The following is a 16,995-nucleotide window of genomic DNA, read 5'->3' as shown; positions in this document are numbered from 1 at the left end:
GCAGGAAGAAAGGAGACTTGATAGAGGTCTACAAGATTATGAGAGGCATAGACAGGATGGGCAGCCAGCATCTGTTTCCCAGGACAGGATCAGCAGACACAAGTACAAAGTTGAGGGAGGGAAGTTGTGGTATTGGTTGACAATGTAATAAAATAAATGTGCTGTATATAAGAGTTAAGATGTTATTATAACCATTATGAAAAGTAGAGTAGACTTTTGAATGATTGCTGTGAATTACTAAGAAATGGGTATTGGGACACTCACACACAGGTCAACTGCAACATTCCAGACAACTAATCACCTCTTCCATAAAGCCATCTCCTGGTCCCCTGTACACAATAGCACTATTACCTGCCATTACACAGACGCAGCTCATTCACATCAAATGCCTGCAGAACGACCAAGGGCACCCATGGCTTTGCTTCAGAGTCTGGAATTCAACTAACTCTGTTAAGAATAATGAATATGGAGATCACTGGGGAAGCAATATTTGGATGTGCCAAAAGCCAGGCTAACACTTGTCTTATCATGTCTGCCAGCCACAATTCCATATCTATTAATTAAGAAAACCAAATTCAATGATAACCATTTTCCTGTCTTTAGAAATAAGCAAACTCTGAACAGAGTCAGGTGTTGAAGTAGTGGCTGGTTGGGTAGAAACAGCCCTCTCCAGAGAAAAGAAAAAAAAGTGTGAAAAGCTCAATAAACATAAAATAAGTTGCAGAGAAGAGACAGAAAATGGCACCCAAAAGAAAAAAAGTAAGAATAACAGAGAAAAGGGAAGAAGGAAAATCACTGGAGAAGAAAGAAGAAGGCTATACCTGCACATCGGAGTAGAGAGCCACTGTGAAGAGGAGCGGCCGACCTCCGGTGTAGGTGAGGCCCCAGAGGAGTGGTGCCCTCCCGACCGGCGGACTCCAAAAATGGCTCTGAGCCAAGAAGAGATGACGGGAGGGGGACTCAGCTGCGGAGCGGCCAGCTGAGAGACGCCCAGGATCGGGGCATTCGGCTGGGGGAAGTAAACAAGAAAGAAGAGTGGTGAGAAAGAGAATGAAGGGCTGGAAGAGGGCGTGCCAACAGGGGAACGACCTGCGACAGGAGACCTAGCAGTGGGGTCCCAGCAGCAGGAGACCCAGCAGCGGGTCGACCTGCAGCGGGGAGCCCAACAAGGATACAGAAGCAGTTCACCAGAGAAGGATGATACAAAGATACAGAAAAGAGAAGATGACACACCCAGAAGAAGAGGAGGAAGAAGATCAGGAATTTCAAAGGAAAGAAGAAGGTAAAATAGAAGGACAAAGTTTGGATAAAGCCTTTTTCGAAGAACAAATAAGGTCATTAAAAGAATGGCTATCATTAGAATTTAGTTCAATCAAAATAAAAATGAAAAGAGCTGAAGACAGAATGGAAAGCTTAGAGTTGGTCATGACTGAAATAAGGAAAAGAGTAGAAAATGTGGAGGAATAAGAAGCTGCTGTAGAAATGGAGATAAATGATTAAAGAGGGAAGTTGGAAGAGAGCAGGAAAAAAATTAAAAAGACAAGATTTATTGTCACAAAAAATTGACATATTGGAAAACTACAGTAGGCAAAACAACATTAAAAATAGTGGGCCTGAAAGAAGGCAAAGAAGGGTCAGATATGAAGGAATTTATAAAAGGATGGATCCCGAAGGTGCTGGGAACGACAGATTCACATGAAGAAATAGAAATCGAAAGGGCGCATAGAGCGCTAGTACCGAAACCGCCACCACATCAAAAACCGAGATCCATGTTGGTAAAATTTCTAAGATATACGACAAGAGAAAACATACTGGAACAGGCAAGAAAGAAGGATAGAGAAGACAACAAGCCGTTGGAATATAAGGGACAAAAAGTTTTTTTTTGCCCATACATAAGCTTCGAACTTTTAAAGAAGAGGAAGGAATTCAACACGGCGAAAGGGTATAACTTTATATTAAGACATCTAGCAGTAGTCAAAGTATTCATTCCTGGGGAACGGAATAGACTGTTCTTGGACCCAAAGAAAGCCCAAGAATTTGCTGAACATTTGCAGGACAGGAGAAGAGGAGGAGTGACAAGAAGGATGACCGGCAAGAAAACGTACATAAATATGTAAAAATATAAAGTAAAGATAATGTATATATAAAGATTTAAAGATGGATAAGAGAAGGGGAAGAAGGAAAAAGAGAGAGAGAGCTTTGTTATAAGTATAGGAAAATAGTGTTCTCTGGGGGGGGGGGTGGGGGGAGAATAATGGTCACTGCAAAATCGGTTGATGCTTGCAAGTAAGTTCACAAACCAAATGGAAAGGGGAGTTGTGGTTGCCGTCAAGGGACAGGAGGCAATCCAAGGAGGAGAGTTCATTTGGGGTTAAAGGGTTATTGCTTGTGGGGATTGTTGGGGTATTTCATGTCTTAAATGCATTGTCATATATTGAGATTAAAAAGGAAAATAATGGGGGGAAGAAAAGGGGATGGAGGTGGTGAAGAGGTGGAAAAGTGAAAATAAAGATATAAGATGGCTATGTTGGACCATATGACTATAAACATTAATGGAATATATAAGGACCACCACCACCTAAAATGATAAGAAGATAAACATTATCAGATTTAATGCGAATAAGTAGATGATAGGTCTTTTTTTTGTTTGTATTCCTTTTGTATAAAGGTATTGTTTTATTGTATTTTATATGTCCAATATTTACTGATTTTGGAGGGTAGGGGGAAGGGGGGGGGAAAGAGAAAATGTCACTGAATATTTAAAGAGATACGTCTGTAAATATATTGGTTGATATGGTTCATTGTGCGATAAATAAAGAATTACAAAAAAAAGTTTAAAAAAGAAATAAGCAAACATTGTAACACCTCAACTTGAAACAATACCCTCAAAGGAATGGTTACTTAATCATATGCAGCAAAAATGCTGTAAATATTGTTCTCTGTAACCTTGTACTTTGAATGAGGTTCAACAATATTAGGGAGGTGACCTTGTCTACCTAACTCTAATTACTGCTCATTCCCACTAGCGTGACTAATAAATTCTCTGCATTGTATTTTGTGGTTTGGTTGTATTTCTTGTACCTTGACAGGATTAAACTATAACAGTTTAGGGGTAAGGTTTTTTTTACACAGAGAATTGTGGTTGCCTGAAATGCCTTGCTGGGGATGGTGGTGGAGACTGAAACATAAGAGACTCTTCGACACATGGATGAAAGAAAAATAGAGGGTTACAGCACAGAGAGTGTTTAGTACTTTTTTTACGAAGAAATATATGGGTTGGTACAACATCAAGGCCCAAAAGGCCTGTACTGTGCTGTATTTGTATTCTATGTTAAACCTTTTAGTCTTTCTGTCTTCCTTCAAGATTCTTCCTCATAGCCATAGTTTGATCAAAAAGGTAGATATCACCCAACATTCATTTTCTTTGTTAATTTTTATTTGATAATATTAAAGTGGTAAACTTTGTGATGTTGTGCAATGTTAAGTGCTTGTAAATGAAAGTTATTGCCATCTGTTATTGAATATCCACTGCCTTTTCACTTCAGTTGCTTCATCTACAGGTCCCTTCGTAACTTGTTGCATTTACATTTCCTTTATATGTTGTATGGTTACGCTCACCCTTTTGATTAGTTACTTTATTAGTTGTATGCTAACAGACCATTAGAGAATGGAAAATAACCCAAAAATGTTTTACTGATGTGAACATCAGTGAAATAAAGATCTCACCTATGTTAAAATGGTATTCCAAAGTAAGAGGTAAATTGAGTATGGTTTTAAGAGTATTGAATTCTGAGGTTGTGTTAAATCAAGCTGATTAGTGTCTCTTGTAAATCTATTAAGAAAACTGAAACAATTCCAGATTCCTGTAATTTTAATTTTTAAACTCATTTCCTGCCACAGGAGGAAGAGAGTTTTCATCCATGATTTTCTTTTCAAGACATTTTGGTATCTATTTGGATTAGTTGGGATTTGTAATTTTCAATTCTTTGGGAATTGAAGTTTCTGCAGAATAATCATTTTATTAATATTGTTTATTCAAAGTAATTTCAGGTTTTCCATATCTTGGAATAAAAATGTTAATTAGTTCTTAAACACTATTAATATGAAGTATTGGGGTTGGATTTTTTATATAAAATTTATTTTCCATTTGCATCAAAACATATACAGTATTTATCCATAACATCAAAATAATAAAAATGACATACTAATACATTTTTCATATATATATTTTCTCCCCCTCCCTCCCCAAAAAAGTAGGATAAAAAGAAAGGCCTGTCCAATAAACATAACTTTTAATTAATTAATTGCAATTTGCATAACAATCTTACATTAACTAATCAGGGTGGGTTGGATGGGGGCATGGTGGATGCTGCAGGCAAAGTTGTAGCAATAAAATCCATGTAGGGGTTCCAAATCTTATCAAATTTTTCTTGTTGATTCTGTAAATTATACATTATTCTCTCTAATGGTATGCAATTTAATAATTCCATTTGCCATCAATTCAATTCTGCAATATCATCAGATTTCCATGTTACAGCTATAGATTTCTTTGCTATTGTTACACTTAAAAACTTTTTTTGATAAATATCTAACTTCATTTGGGAAATAATCTCCCAATAAAAATATTCTGGGATCCTTCAAAATGTGCATCTTCAAAATTTGTCCCAATAAAATATTTGTATCCTTCCAAAACTTATCCAGCTTCTCATATTGTCAGACTGCATTCAGGAAAGATCCTACTTCTTTGTTACATCTAAAACATCGATTAGAACAATTCGAATGAGTGCATGTAATTTGTATTGAGTATAATATAATTGATGTAAAAAAATTAAATTGTACCATTTGATATCTAACATTAATTGTATTAGTTACACTTTCATAGCATAATTTTGACCATACTTCTTCTTGAATCTTTATATTTAAATCTTTTTCCCATCTAGATTTAGATTTTAATAAATCCTTTTTCTGAATAATCTCTTGTAATTTGATATACATATTAGTAATATATCTTCCAATAAACTTATCCATTATTAGATGTTCAAATGGACTTTGTTCTAGTAATTTAAAATTCCTCCCTAATTTTCTTTTTAAATATGATTTAAGTTGATAATAACAAAAAATATTATGTGGTATATTTTTACCTTTCAATTGATCAAAAGTCAAAAAAAATCCCAAAGAAATCCCTCATTTTTTTTTCCACAATTATATCAAACATCAAAATAACGATTATTAATCGTAAAAGGAATTAAAGGATTTTGATTTAATATTTTAGCCAACTGATAATTCTTCATTCCTCTTTCTACATGCACTCCATTGGTGTATCTGATTTTCCTTTTAATAACCCCTCATGCCATTTATATAAAATGTGTTCAGAATTACTTTCTCTTTATTTTACTCATTTCGATTTACACCCATGCAATCTTCATTGGTCTGATAATACGAGACAAAAATCTAAGTAGAGCTGTTTTATAGTAATTTTTTTAATTAGGCAATCAAAATCTCCCTTCATCAAATTTCCATGTTAATTTTTCCAATGCTATCCAAGGTGTTTTATTTCCTCCAAATAAATCATCTTAAACTTTTATTTAAATCCTGAAAAAACATTATTGGTACAAAAATTGGTAAAGATTGGAAAAATGTATTGCATTCTAGGAAAGATATTCATCTTCACACAATTAATCCTTCCTATTAAAGAAATCAGCAAATGTTTCCATCTTGATCATTAATTTTCCTCAATAAAGTTATGTAATTTCATTTAAATTAATTATTTAAATTCTTATCAACGTTAATTCCTAAATATTTAATTTCACCATTCTGTCATTTAAATTTTGTCCTTTTCTTAAGTTGAACGTCGTCTGTCTTGATCAATGGCATCACTTCACTTTTAACAATATTTATTTGTAACCTGATACTAACCCACACTCCGCCAATCAATCATTTACTTTTTGTAATGAATTTTCAGGGTTTGTAAAATATAGTAGTATTACGGAGTCCAGAGGACCCCAAAACCAGCAGCATTAGATATGCACCACAACACAGGGTTACTTAAACAAAAGTAGTTTTTAATTATATTTGAAGAAGAAATCAGAATTAAACTTTAACTTCAACTTACTTAACCTACCTAGCCTACTTAATCCCCCCCTCTAATACTAAGCACAGGTGTGATTAATGTATATTTAAGATTAGAAAAGTTCTTTGGATCACAGTCCAATCTCACTGGTTGCAGGCAATTCTTGTACTTTGCACAAAAGTTAGCATTAACAAAGTTCACCAGAGTTCGGTGTTTAACAAGCAAATGGTTACCACTCAGGAGGGTTCTTGCATGTTTTCAGAGAGAGATTCCTTTTCCAGGACATCTGCAACTGATTCCTTCTCAATCAGTCTTGCTGACAAAACTTGCCCCCTTCAGGGTTCTCCAGATGATCCTCTTTCTTTAACATCACCTTTCAGACTGCCAGTCTTCTCTTTTGACCAGGCAGCCTTCCAAAGTTTGCCAGCTTGTCCCTCTGAAACTGATTTCTGTGTCTCTCCTCTCTGTTTCACTCCCTCCCTCTCTGAGAGCAAAACTGTTCTCTGCCTGCAAAAATCATATGCTCTCCCAGGCAAGCTGTATGTCGATACTTTGTTGCCTCTTGCAAAAACCACTCTGCAAAAAGTCCTACAAATATTCTGTGTTTTAAAATGTGTGTGTGCAAGCTGCTCTAACAATTCCTCCCAAGCCATCTCTAAATACTCCGTCACAGTAGTACATCAACGGCAAAAAGACTGATTTTGTGTTCTTGTATCTTAAAGCCCTCAATCTCATTATCACTTCTAATCACCTCAGCTAAAGATTCTATAGCTAATGCAAATAAAAAAGGAGATAATGGACATCTTTGTCCAGATGATCTTTCCAACAAAACTGATTTTGATATTTGTCTATTAGTAATCACCTTAGCCTTTGGAGAATTATATAATCCTCTTATCCAATTTATAAAATTTATTGGAATTCCAAAAATCTTCAGTACTTTAAATAATCCCATTCTAATCTATCAAATGCCTTTTCTGCTTCTAAAGCTAAAGCCACTGATAGTATTTTTCTTTTTTAGCCATATCTATTACACTTAAAAATCTTAACAATATTATCCGCTGATCTTCTATTTTTAATCAAACTTGTTTGGTCAGAATTAATCAATTTAGATAAACATGTAGTTAATCTATTAGGTATTAGATTGGACAAAATTTTATAATCAATATTCAATAGTGAAATTGGTCTATATAAAGATGGAAGCAAAGGGTCTTTCCCTTTTTTGGAATAAATTATTAACGCAGTTTTTAACGACTCGGCTATATACCAAAGATCTTCCATTTGATTTAACAACCCCATAATATCAGAATTAATAACACTTTAAATTCTTTATAAAACTCCAGAGAGAAACCATCCTCCCCTGGAGCCTTATTGTTTGGTAAAGATATCAATATATCATAATTTTGTAACTGTAAATGGATTTGTTAATTCTGTCTTCTATGCTTAACTGTGGTCAAGTAATTTTGGACAAATATTCATCTATTTTATCCCCATCTTTCAAAGATTCTGATTTATATAATTTCTTATAAAATTTCATAAACACATCATTAATACCTTGTGTTTTGTAAGTAAGATGACCCAAATCTTTTACAACTACTATTGTTGTCGATACTTGTTCAGTCTTCAATTGCCATGCTAAAACTGTGTGCTCTATCTCCCAATTTTAATTTTTTGGTTGGATTTGTCTTGTATCTCTCTCTACTCTTTATGTTTGTATTGTATTAAGCTTCAATTTCTTTAAATCCAACATTTTCCTTTGTTCATCATTCCCTCAATTTTGCAATTCTTTTTCCATCTTTATTATTTCCTTTTCCAAACAGTTAACTTTAAACATATATTCTTTTTTAACCTTAGCTGTATAACTTATTATTTGTCCTCTTAAATAAGCCTTCAAAGAATCCCATATCACAAACCTATTAGTGACAGAATGTTTATTCAGGACCATAAAAAAGAATTCACAAAAATCTTTCCTTTTCAGCAATCTCCATCTATAACCAATATGTTGCTCCTCCTCCAGTAAAATTGACATAACTAAAGGTGATATTCAATATTATAAACTGACATAACTAAAACTGACATAACTAAAGGTGATATTCAATATTATTAACTCTTGTCTGGGGTTGAGAGGCGATTAAAAACTAATCTATAGGGAATATGTCTTATGCCTATTGTGACAGAGTTTATAGATATGTTTTTGGGAGATAAATTGGGAAAGGTTTATTAGATATAAACACTTTAAAACAGATTTTATTTGAAATATTTGAGCTCTGCTAATGCTAGACATATCAGCTCCACAGCTTGTGCAAGAACTTTGGAGAGTGCCCAAGAGACTTCACTAATGGATTGTTGTTTACAAAAAGGCGACAGATTAAAGAGCTTGTCGGAGCTGCCTTCTGTCTGGAGCTGTTCTGAGAGGGTCATGTGGTTTTGCAAGCAGAGTCAAATAGGCTTTCTCTCAGAGAGAGAGAGAGAGAGAGACACACACACACACACACACACACACACACACACACACACACACACACACACACACCACTTCTACAGTATTACAGCCAACAGAAGCAGCTGGGACTGGAACAAGACAAGCTGGCAAGCCCCATTTGGAAAACGGGTTTGTAAGTGCTTAGTTCAGCCTGGTCAAACAAAGCTCTTGTGGTTCATGCAAGAGGAGAGGAGTGGCTGTCTAATGTTTCACTTGGAATAAGAGAAACAAAAAGGAACTCTGGTGACCTGAAAGAAAGAGGTTATCATCTGGAGAACCCTGAAGGGACAAGTTTCGTCAGCAAGATAGAGTGGATGATGGAAGTACATCAGTTGTGGATGTCCTGGAATAACAAATTTTTCTCTCTGAAAACCAACAAGAACCTTACTGAGTGGTAATCATTTACCTTTCAAGCATCAGAGCCTAGTGAACTTTATAAAAATCTTAAATTCTGTCCACAGTATAAGAATAGCTTGATATCAGTGAACTTGGAGGAATGAGAAGTGAGATTGGATTATAAACTAAAGAACTTTTCTGAACTTGCATACACATGCGCTTAGAATTAGAAGGGATTTAAGTTAGATTAAGTAAGTTAATAGTATTAAGTTAAAGTTTGATTCTATTTTCATGTTTAAAGATAATTAAAAGCAAATTTTGTTTAAATAACCATTTATTTTGTGCTGGGTTTTGGGGTCCTCTGGGCTCGTAATGTTTTATGGGGACTCGTCCGGTCAGTTGAAAATTGGAGTTTTTGTGATTTTTATTAGTTAATTGGGTTTTTTCAAGCAAATTTAAAGCTTTTACGTGGAAAAACAGGAGCAATTTTTGTCACAACCATCACCTGCAGAGCTGCTGAGTGAGAGAAAAGAGGAACTGATGGTTATTTCTAAGGCATTAAAGCTGACTGAAGTCAAGTATTGGATGAGGAAAATACAAATATAGAGGATTATAGTGAAATATATAGATGAGGGAAAATTTGTTGAGAATGAAAATTTTTCAGAGGATAGATCTGTTGAATTGCAATTGAAATTGGAGAAATTGAGGGTGGAAGAGGAAAGAGAAAAACAGGGTGTTGGAGGCTGAAAAACAGAAGAGGCTGAAAAACAGAATGTGAGGCAGAGGAAGCTGAAAAAGGGGGGAAAATATGAGTTGGAGAAAGCTGAAGAAGAAAATATGAGTTTGTGGCGGCGCACAGCCTCATGGCAAACCGGCCCCGCTTGTATTGCCACGTGGTGGGGCAGCCATGGGGAAATGGCATCATCTGAGGTTTCTCTCTGACTCCAGCATCCCTTCCAGCCCACACTCTGGGCAGCAATTATGATGTCACAATGCACCAGGTGACTGAGCTCATGCTGCCCTTATATGGCCGTGCTGAATTTGAATAAAATCAGTCGTTAACGACCCTCAACGTGGTGGCTGCGTTTCTCCCACTGCTCACAGTGGTGACTCCGACAAGCCCAGACATTTTTCTGGACTCAAAACACCATGGATTCAGCAAAGGTTAATGCTGTCTCCATCAAGCTTCCTTCATTTTGGACCCACCGACCGAGAATGTGGTTTGGGCAGGCAGAAGCACGATTTCAACTCCGCAACATCTCCTCAGACGCCAAGATGTTCTATCATGTCCTGAGCGCTCTGGACCAAGATACGGCAGTGAGGGTGAACGACATCATCCACCAAATCCCGGCTACAGGCAAGTACACCATCCTCAAAGACCTGCTGCTTGGAACTTTTGGGCCAACTCCCCAGCAACGGGCTTCCAGGCTCCTTCACCTATATGGGCTTGGGGACTGTAGTCCGTCGGCGCTGATGGACGAAATGCTGGCCCTGGTGGAAGACCACAAGCATTGTTTTCCATCAGATATTCCTGGAACAGATGCCGGAGGACATTCAGCTGCTCCTCACAGATGAAGACTTCTCAAACCCAAAGAGAGCAGCAGCTCGTGCAGATACTCTCTGGCACACGAAGAGGGAGAACGAGGCAGCCCTCAACCAGGTGGCACGACCAGGAGCCAGCTGACCGCAAGCCACTCTCAAGACCAAGCCAGAGGAGCGCCAGTCAATCTGGTGTTTCTGCCACCAGCACTGGGGAGCGCGAGCCCATAAGTGCCACCAGCCCTGCGGGAAACGACCAGGTCAGCCGCCGTTGATTGCTGCAATGGCTGGCCACACAAACAGCTTCCTTCATGTGACGGGCAGATCCACCGGCCTCCGATTCCTGGTGGTCACTGGCTGAGCTCAGCATCCTTCCCCCCCCCCCCCACAGCATTAGAGACTCGCACCCAATCTCGAGGTCTAATCCTGCAGGTGGCCAACGGCTCCACTATTAGGACCTACGGCACCCGCAGGGCACAGATCCAGATCGGGAAGGAGAAGTTCCACTGGAAGTTCATCCTAGCCTCCGTGGACACCACACTGTTAGGGGCCGACTTCCTCAGAGCTCACAGCCTACTGGTTGACATGAAGGTGAAAAGGCTGGTCAGCGTTCGAACATTGCACTCCACCCTACTGGACACAGAAGTAGCCCGCAGGCCTGAAATCGCCACGGTCAGGGACGTTTGATAAGATCCTCAAGGAATTCCCCACCATCTTAGAGCCACGGTTCAACGCTGCCCTGTCCCAGCATGGGATCTTCCACCATATCGCCACACAGGGCCCCCTGCTGTACGCTAGACCCAGGCAGCTGCTGCCCGAGAAGCTCAAGCAGGCAAAGGAGGAGTTCTCCAGGCTCCAGGAACTGGGAATCGTCCGGCGCTTGGACAGCACCTGGGCATTGCCGCTCCATATTGTCCCGAAATCATCCAGGGACTGGAGACCATGCAGGGACTACCGTCGTTGAACGACACAACCACCCCCGGCAGGTACCCAGTGCCCTACATACAGGACTTCTCCGCCAACCTCCACGGCGCACGACGGGTCTTCTCCAAAGTGGACCTCGTGTAGGGAAACCATCATATCCCAGTGCATCCAGATGACGTAAGATGGCCATTATCACCCTTTCGGCCTCTTCGAGTTCCTGCGTATGCCCTTCGATCTAAAGAACGCTGCCCAAACGTTCCAGCTCCTCATGAATGCAATTGGAAAAGACCTGGACTTTGTGTTCATTTACCTGGACGATATTCTCATTGCCAGTCGCAACGGCAATGAACACAAAGCCCACCTCCGCACACTCTTTGCCTGGCTGGCGGACTTCGGCCTCAAGGTCAATGCGGCCAAATGCCAGTTCAGCAAGGTGTCCCTCCAGTTCCTGCGGCACAACATTTCGGCAGCTGGGGCTGCTCCAGCGCCAGAGAAGGTAGCGGCTGTTCTATGATTCCACAAACCCTCCACCCTGAAAGCCCTCCAAGAGCTTGCGGGGATGGTGAACTTTTACTATCATTTCATTCCTGGAGCTTGTAACCATTGTTCATGCTCATGGCCACTAAAGAAAAGATTTTATCGTGGTCAGAGGAGGCAGACAGGGCTTTCATCGCGACAAAGGAGGCTCTGGCCAGCGCCACTCTGCTGGTGCACCCGTGGACACTTCAGCTACGGCAGTGGTGGGGGGGGGGGGTTCTGGAATAGTGGCTCAATGGACAATGGCACCTGCTTGCCTCTTTCAGCAAGCAGCTGCACATGCCGGAGCTCAAATATAGTGCCTTCGACCGCTCCTGGCGCTGTATTTGGCCAACTGCCATTTCCGCTACTTCCTTGAGGACAGGCTGTTCACAGCTTTCATGGATCACAAGCCCCTCACTCAAGCACTGGCGATACCCAAGGATCTGTGGTCCACCAGACAGCAGCGCCACCTCTTATACGTGCGACCGACATCTGACACAGGATGAGCTCTTCCGTCCAGCCATCAACACTCTCGCGCCCAACCTGGATTACGAGCAACTGGCTCAGGAACAGAGGAATGATGCAGAGATGCAGGCCTTGTGGATCGCCAACTCAGGCCTCAAACTCAAGGATGTCTGGGTGCCCAGCAGCCCAGACACATTACTCTGTGACATCTCAACAGGCATGCCACGCCTGGTTGTCCCACCACACTGGAGGCCGAAGTTCTTCAGTCTGATCCACGACGTCGCTCACCCAGCAGTAAAGACAACCGTGTGGATGGTCTCAGTGGTTTGTGTGGAACAGGCTGAAGAAGGAGGTGGCGGAACTGGCCAGGAACTGTACCAGGTGCCAGATCTCCAAGGTCCAGTGACACACGCAAGCCCCCATCCAGAACTTCGACCTGGCAGTTCACAGATTCCAACACATCCAAGTTGATGTTGTCGGGCCCCTGCCAGTGTCCAAGGAGGTTCATTACCTCCTCATGGTGGTGGATCGGGCCACAAGGTCCCGATTAAGGAGGCTTCCGCGGAAACGTGCGCCAGGACTCTGGTCAGCCAATGGATCGCCCATTTCAGAGTCCCAGTGCATATCACTAGCGACAGAGGAGCACAGTTCACGTCTGCCCTGTTAATTCAGATGGCGAAGCTCCTGGGGGTCAAGCTCCACAACACCACAGCATACCACACGCAGTCCAACAGGTTGTTGGAGAAGTTCCACAGGCACCTGAAGGCATTACTTATGGCCAGGCTCTCCAGACCAGACTAGGCAGACGAACTACCTTGGGTCCTGCATGGGATTAGGACGGCACCCAAGGAGGACCTGCAGGCTTCAGCAGCGGAAATGGTCTATGACGACTGCTTTCCCTGCTGGGTGAGTTTTTCGGCCCAGACTCTGACACCATGGCCACCGACAAAACCTGCTGGTGGATCTATACAGGCGTCTGGCCTCCCTAGCTCCCCTACCCACGGTACCTGGCCGTTTCATTTCCCCAAAGAGCTCGACTCGACCCAGTTTGTTTTCATGCAGAGGGGACCACAAGGTGCAATGCTATAATGACTGTACGAGGGGCCATACAAAGTCTTGCACCGGTCCGGCGGAACCTTCACCCTGGACGTTAGGGGGAGAGGAACTTTTAACGGTGGACCGCCTGAAGGTGGCCCATCTGGACTTATCATAGCTGGTGCAGACGGCCGCGCCCAAGCACCAGGTCCGGCCGCCAAAGCGACAGGATGAGTAGCTGTTCTGTGGGTGGTTGTGTGGCAGCGCACATTCTTATGGTGAACCGGCCCTGCTTTTATTGCCAAGTGACAGGGCAGCCATGGGGAAATGGCATCATCAGAGGTTTCTCTCTGACTCCAGCATCCCTCCCAGCCCACACCCTGGGCAGCGATTATGATGTCACAATGCACCAGGTGACTGAGGTCATGCTGCCCTTATAGGGGCGTGCTGAATTTGAATAAAAACAGTCCTTCACGACCCTCAACATGGTGGCTGTGTTTCCTCCACTCCTCACACCGCCACAAGTTAGAGAAAGCTGAAAAAGGAAATATGACTTGGAAAAGATTGAAAGGGACAGGCAGTTTCAATTTGAGGTTAAAAATTGAGATGGAGAGAGTGTTTAGAGAAAGGGATGAAGGTAAGGTGGGAAAGGAAAGAACCTCTGGATTTGTATGTCATTTTTGTAAGAAACTGGGTGTGTGAATTGTCTAGTATTGAAAAAGAGATGAGAAAAGGAGGTTTTACCAGAAGCATGCATTCAGACAGTTTAAGGAGAGCAGATGTTCCAAACTTGGTAAGGGTGTCATGGATGTTTTCAAGCCTTTTTATGTCAGAGGACTTGGTTTCAGTAAGGGAGGGAGAATCACAGGTTCCAGCTAAAATTCTTAGAGATGCTCAGTCACTGTTGTTAGAAAGTGTTTTAACTCTGGATCAGAAGACTGACACAGAAGAGTCAACATTGATCATGTTACGAGCCTAGAGGACCCAGCAGCAATAGGTATTCACCAAGACAAAAGTTGCATTTAATTATCTTTAAACATGAAAGCAGAATGAAACTTTAACTTTTTAACTTAACCTAACTTAACCCCCTTCTAATTCTCACCACACGTGTATGTAATCTGTGTGTAAGTTCAGAAAAGTTCTTTGGTTCACAGTCCAATCTCACTTCTCATTCCTCCAAGTTCACCAGTATCAGGCAATTCTTATACTGTGCACAGACTTTAACATGTATAAAGTTCACCAGACTTTGGTGCTTGAAAGGTAAATAGTTACTACTCAGGAAGGTTCTTGTTGATTTTCAGAAAGAGATATGTTGTTCCAGGACATCCACAACTGATGTACTTCCATCAGTCACCACAGAGTTCCTTTTTGTTTCACTTATTCCAAGTAAAACATTAGACAGCCAGTCCTCTCCTCTCTTGCATGAACCACAAGGGTTGTGACTAGGCCATCTTCCAAACTGGGTCTTCTTGCCAGCTGGTCCTGTACAAGTTTCAGCTGCTCTTGCTGGCTGAAACACTGTCAAGTGATGTCTGTTTCTCTCTCTCTCTCTCTCTCTCTCTTCTCCCACACACACACACACACACACACACACACACACACAGACTGAGAGAAAACCTGTTTGACTCTCTGCTTACAAATCCACGTGACTTTCTTACAACAGCAAATTCTCCTTTCAGACGGCAGTGGCTCCAGCCTTGCTCTTTCATCTATGGCCTTGATAAGTGATGTCTCTTGAGCACTCTTCAAAGCTCTTGGAAAAAGGTGTGAGAAGCCACTATGTCCCAAGTATTTCAAATAAGATCTGTTTTAAAGTGTTTGCATGTGACCCACTCTTAAAAAAAATCTCAATTTATCTCCCAAAAACATTTCTATATACTCTGTCACAGATTAAAGGTGTTGGAGGTGGGGTAGCGTCAAATTCTCTTCACAATATAGTGATGAATTCAGATTTAGTTAAAGGACTTATTGTAGTTGGTGTAACTTCAAAGTTACCCATGAAGGGTGTCTCATTTTTATTAGCGAATGATTTGGCAGAGGATAAAGTTGGGTAAGCTTTGAGATTAACATGTTGGCCCAGTAAAGATGAGGTTGAAGAGGATTGTGAGATATATCCTGCATGTGTTGTTACGAGGTCTTTGCCTAAGAAAATGATGAGAGCTGAACAAGATCCAGTTGATAGACTTGCCCAGTGCTTCTGAAATAGTTTTGAAAAAAACAGGATAATTGTGAGAGTAAGGATTTATTTTTGTCAAGGAAAGAGTTGTTAGAAACAGAAGTACCTTTAAAGAAATTGCTCGAGACAAAAATTGAGAACAAAGAACATTTATTACAACAACAATGCAAAGTTGGGTGCTTCCCCTTACCCTGGGAATACACACATACACTGGAGCTCACCCAACTTTTATACAGTCAATTTCAGTATCAGAATACCCTCCCCCTTACATTCTTCTGCCCCCTGGATGGGTTTGGTATAGGCAATCCTTCCTGCCTACGTGCAGTTTCAGTATACTTGGAGGACCAGGGGGTATCCTGTCGGTGTCTTCTCATGCCATTATTCCCATTGTCCTTATTCACAACCTTGCCCTTGTCCCCATTCACACCTTTCCGACTCTCAGGGCTACTTCATATGCAGGGTTCGTTAATCTTGTCTAGGGTTTACTAGTTAAATATGCATAACTTGAAAAATCTGTGTATGGCTTACTAATTATATATGTATAACTTGCTAATACTGTCTAAGGTTTTCTAATTATTTATGCAAGCCTTGCTAATTCTATCTGGGGCTTGGCGACCCTTATCTCGTTCAGACTAACTCTACTTCTATTCTCAATTGTCTGTCCTTATCTCGTTCATTCAGTGAACTTGCTGCTTCTTTCTGAAGGGCTAGGAGATTCTTATCTTACTCAGACAGTGTCAGCTTCCTGCCTTCTAATATCCATGTCTCATGTTGGTTGTATTGGCTTCATTCATCTACTTATGTATCTATTTTATTTTCTTCATGTTCATATTGCAATATCAGTTTTTCTCATCTCTCACAATCCTCACTTTTCGTTTAGATCAGTAATACTGATCTCACACAATGATCAGTGTTACTGATCTCAGTGTTACTGGTCTCTCACAATCCTCCATTTTCTTTTAGATCAGTATTACTGATGTGGTAAAGTGGAATGTGGTGGTTTTCCCAGCTGGTCAATAAATGGATAGCAGTCTCCGTGTCCTCAGAAAGATGTTGGGAACCGTACATCCTTTGGGTGAAAGTGTTCTGACGAAGGGGTTGATGATTTAAACGATGTGCACAAGTCTGTATGTAGGGAAGCAGTAAGATGGTGAGAATAATGAGTCCAGCTGCTAAAAGGGTTGCGAGTATCAGACTCCAGTAACCGGTGAAAAGTCCAGTCCATCCCACAGAGGACCGAGGTTGCAAAGTCTGTACCTGGGCATGGGAAGTTTTTCGAAGTCCTGAAGAAGTGTTCTTAACCGCCTGCCCGTTGTGAGTAGTGTCTTTAAGGAGTCTTTCACAAGTGCTGCCTTCAGCAGCGAAGCTGTAATCGAGAGGCAGGCGGTGTTGTTGAAGTGTGCCTGGTAAACGTTGTTTATCTTCAGCCCGTAACCTCAGGGCCATTGTGTT

The 16,995-nt window shown here is 41.1% G+C and overlaps 1 protein-coding gene across 2 annotated transcripts in view; it reads left to right on the top strand.

Annotated features, from left to right (window-relative positions):
- Positions 1 to 16,995, top strand: part of pdcd6 (programmed cell death 6) — a 92,103-nt gene that overhangs the window by 20,513 nt on the left and 54,595 nt on the right. The window contains exon 1 of one of the 2 annotated variants that reach the window (XM_069906398.1): positions 13,853 to 14,004. The exons of the other annotated variant lie outside the window; for it this stretch is intronic. The gene's annotated coding sequence lies outside the window, so the exon portion shown is untranslated. Of the gene's footprint in view, positions 1 to 13,852; positions 14,005 to 16,995 lie in introns of those variants that run through there. 2 annotated transcript variants of the gene reach the window in all.

The sequence above is a fragment of the Narcine bancroftii genome, chromosome 1, assembly GCF_036971445.1.
Source record: "Narcine bancroftii isolate sNarBan1 chromosome 1, sNarBan1.hap1, whole genome shotgun sequence".
Lineage (NCBI taxonomy): Eukaryota > Metazoa > Chordata > Chondrichthyes > Torpediniformes > Narcinidae > Narcine > Narcine bancroftii.
Note: the sequence above shows the minus strand (reverse complement) of the source record. Positions and strands in the feature narration are given on the sequence as shown.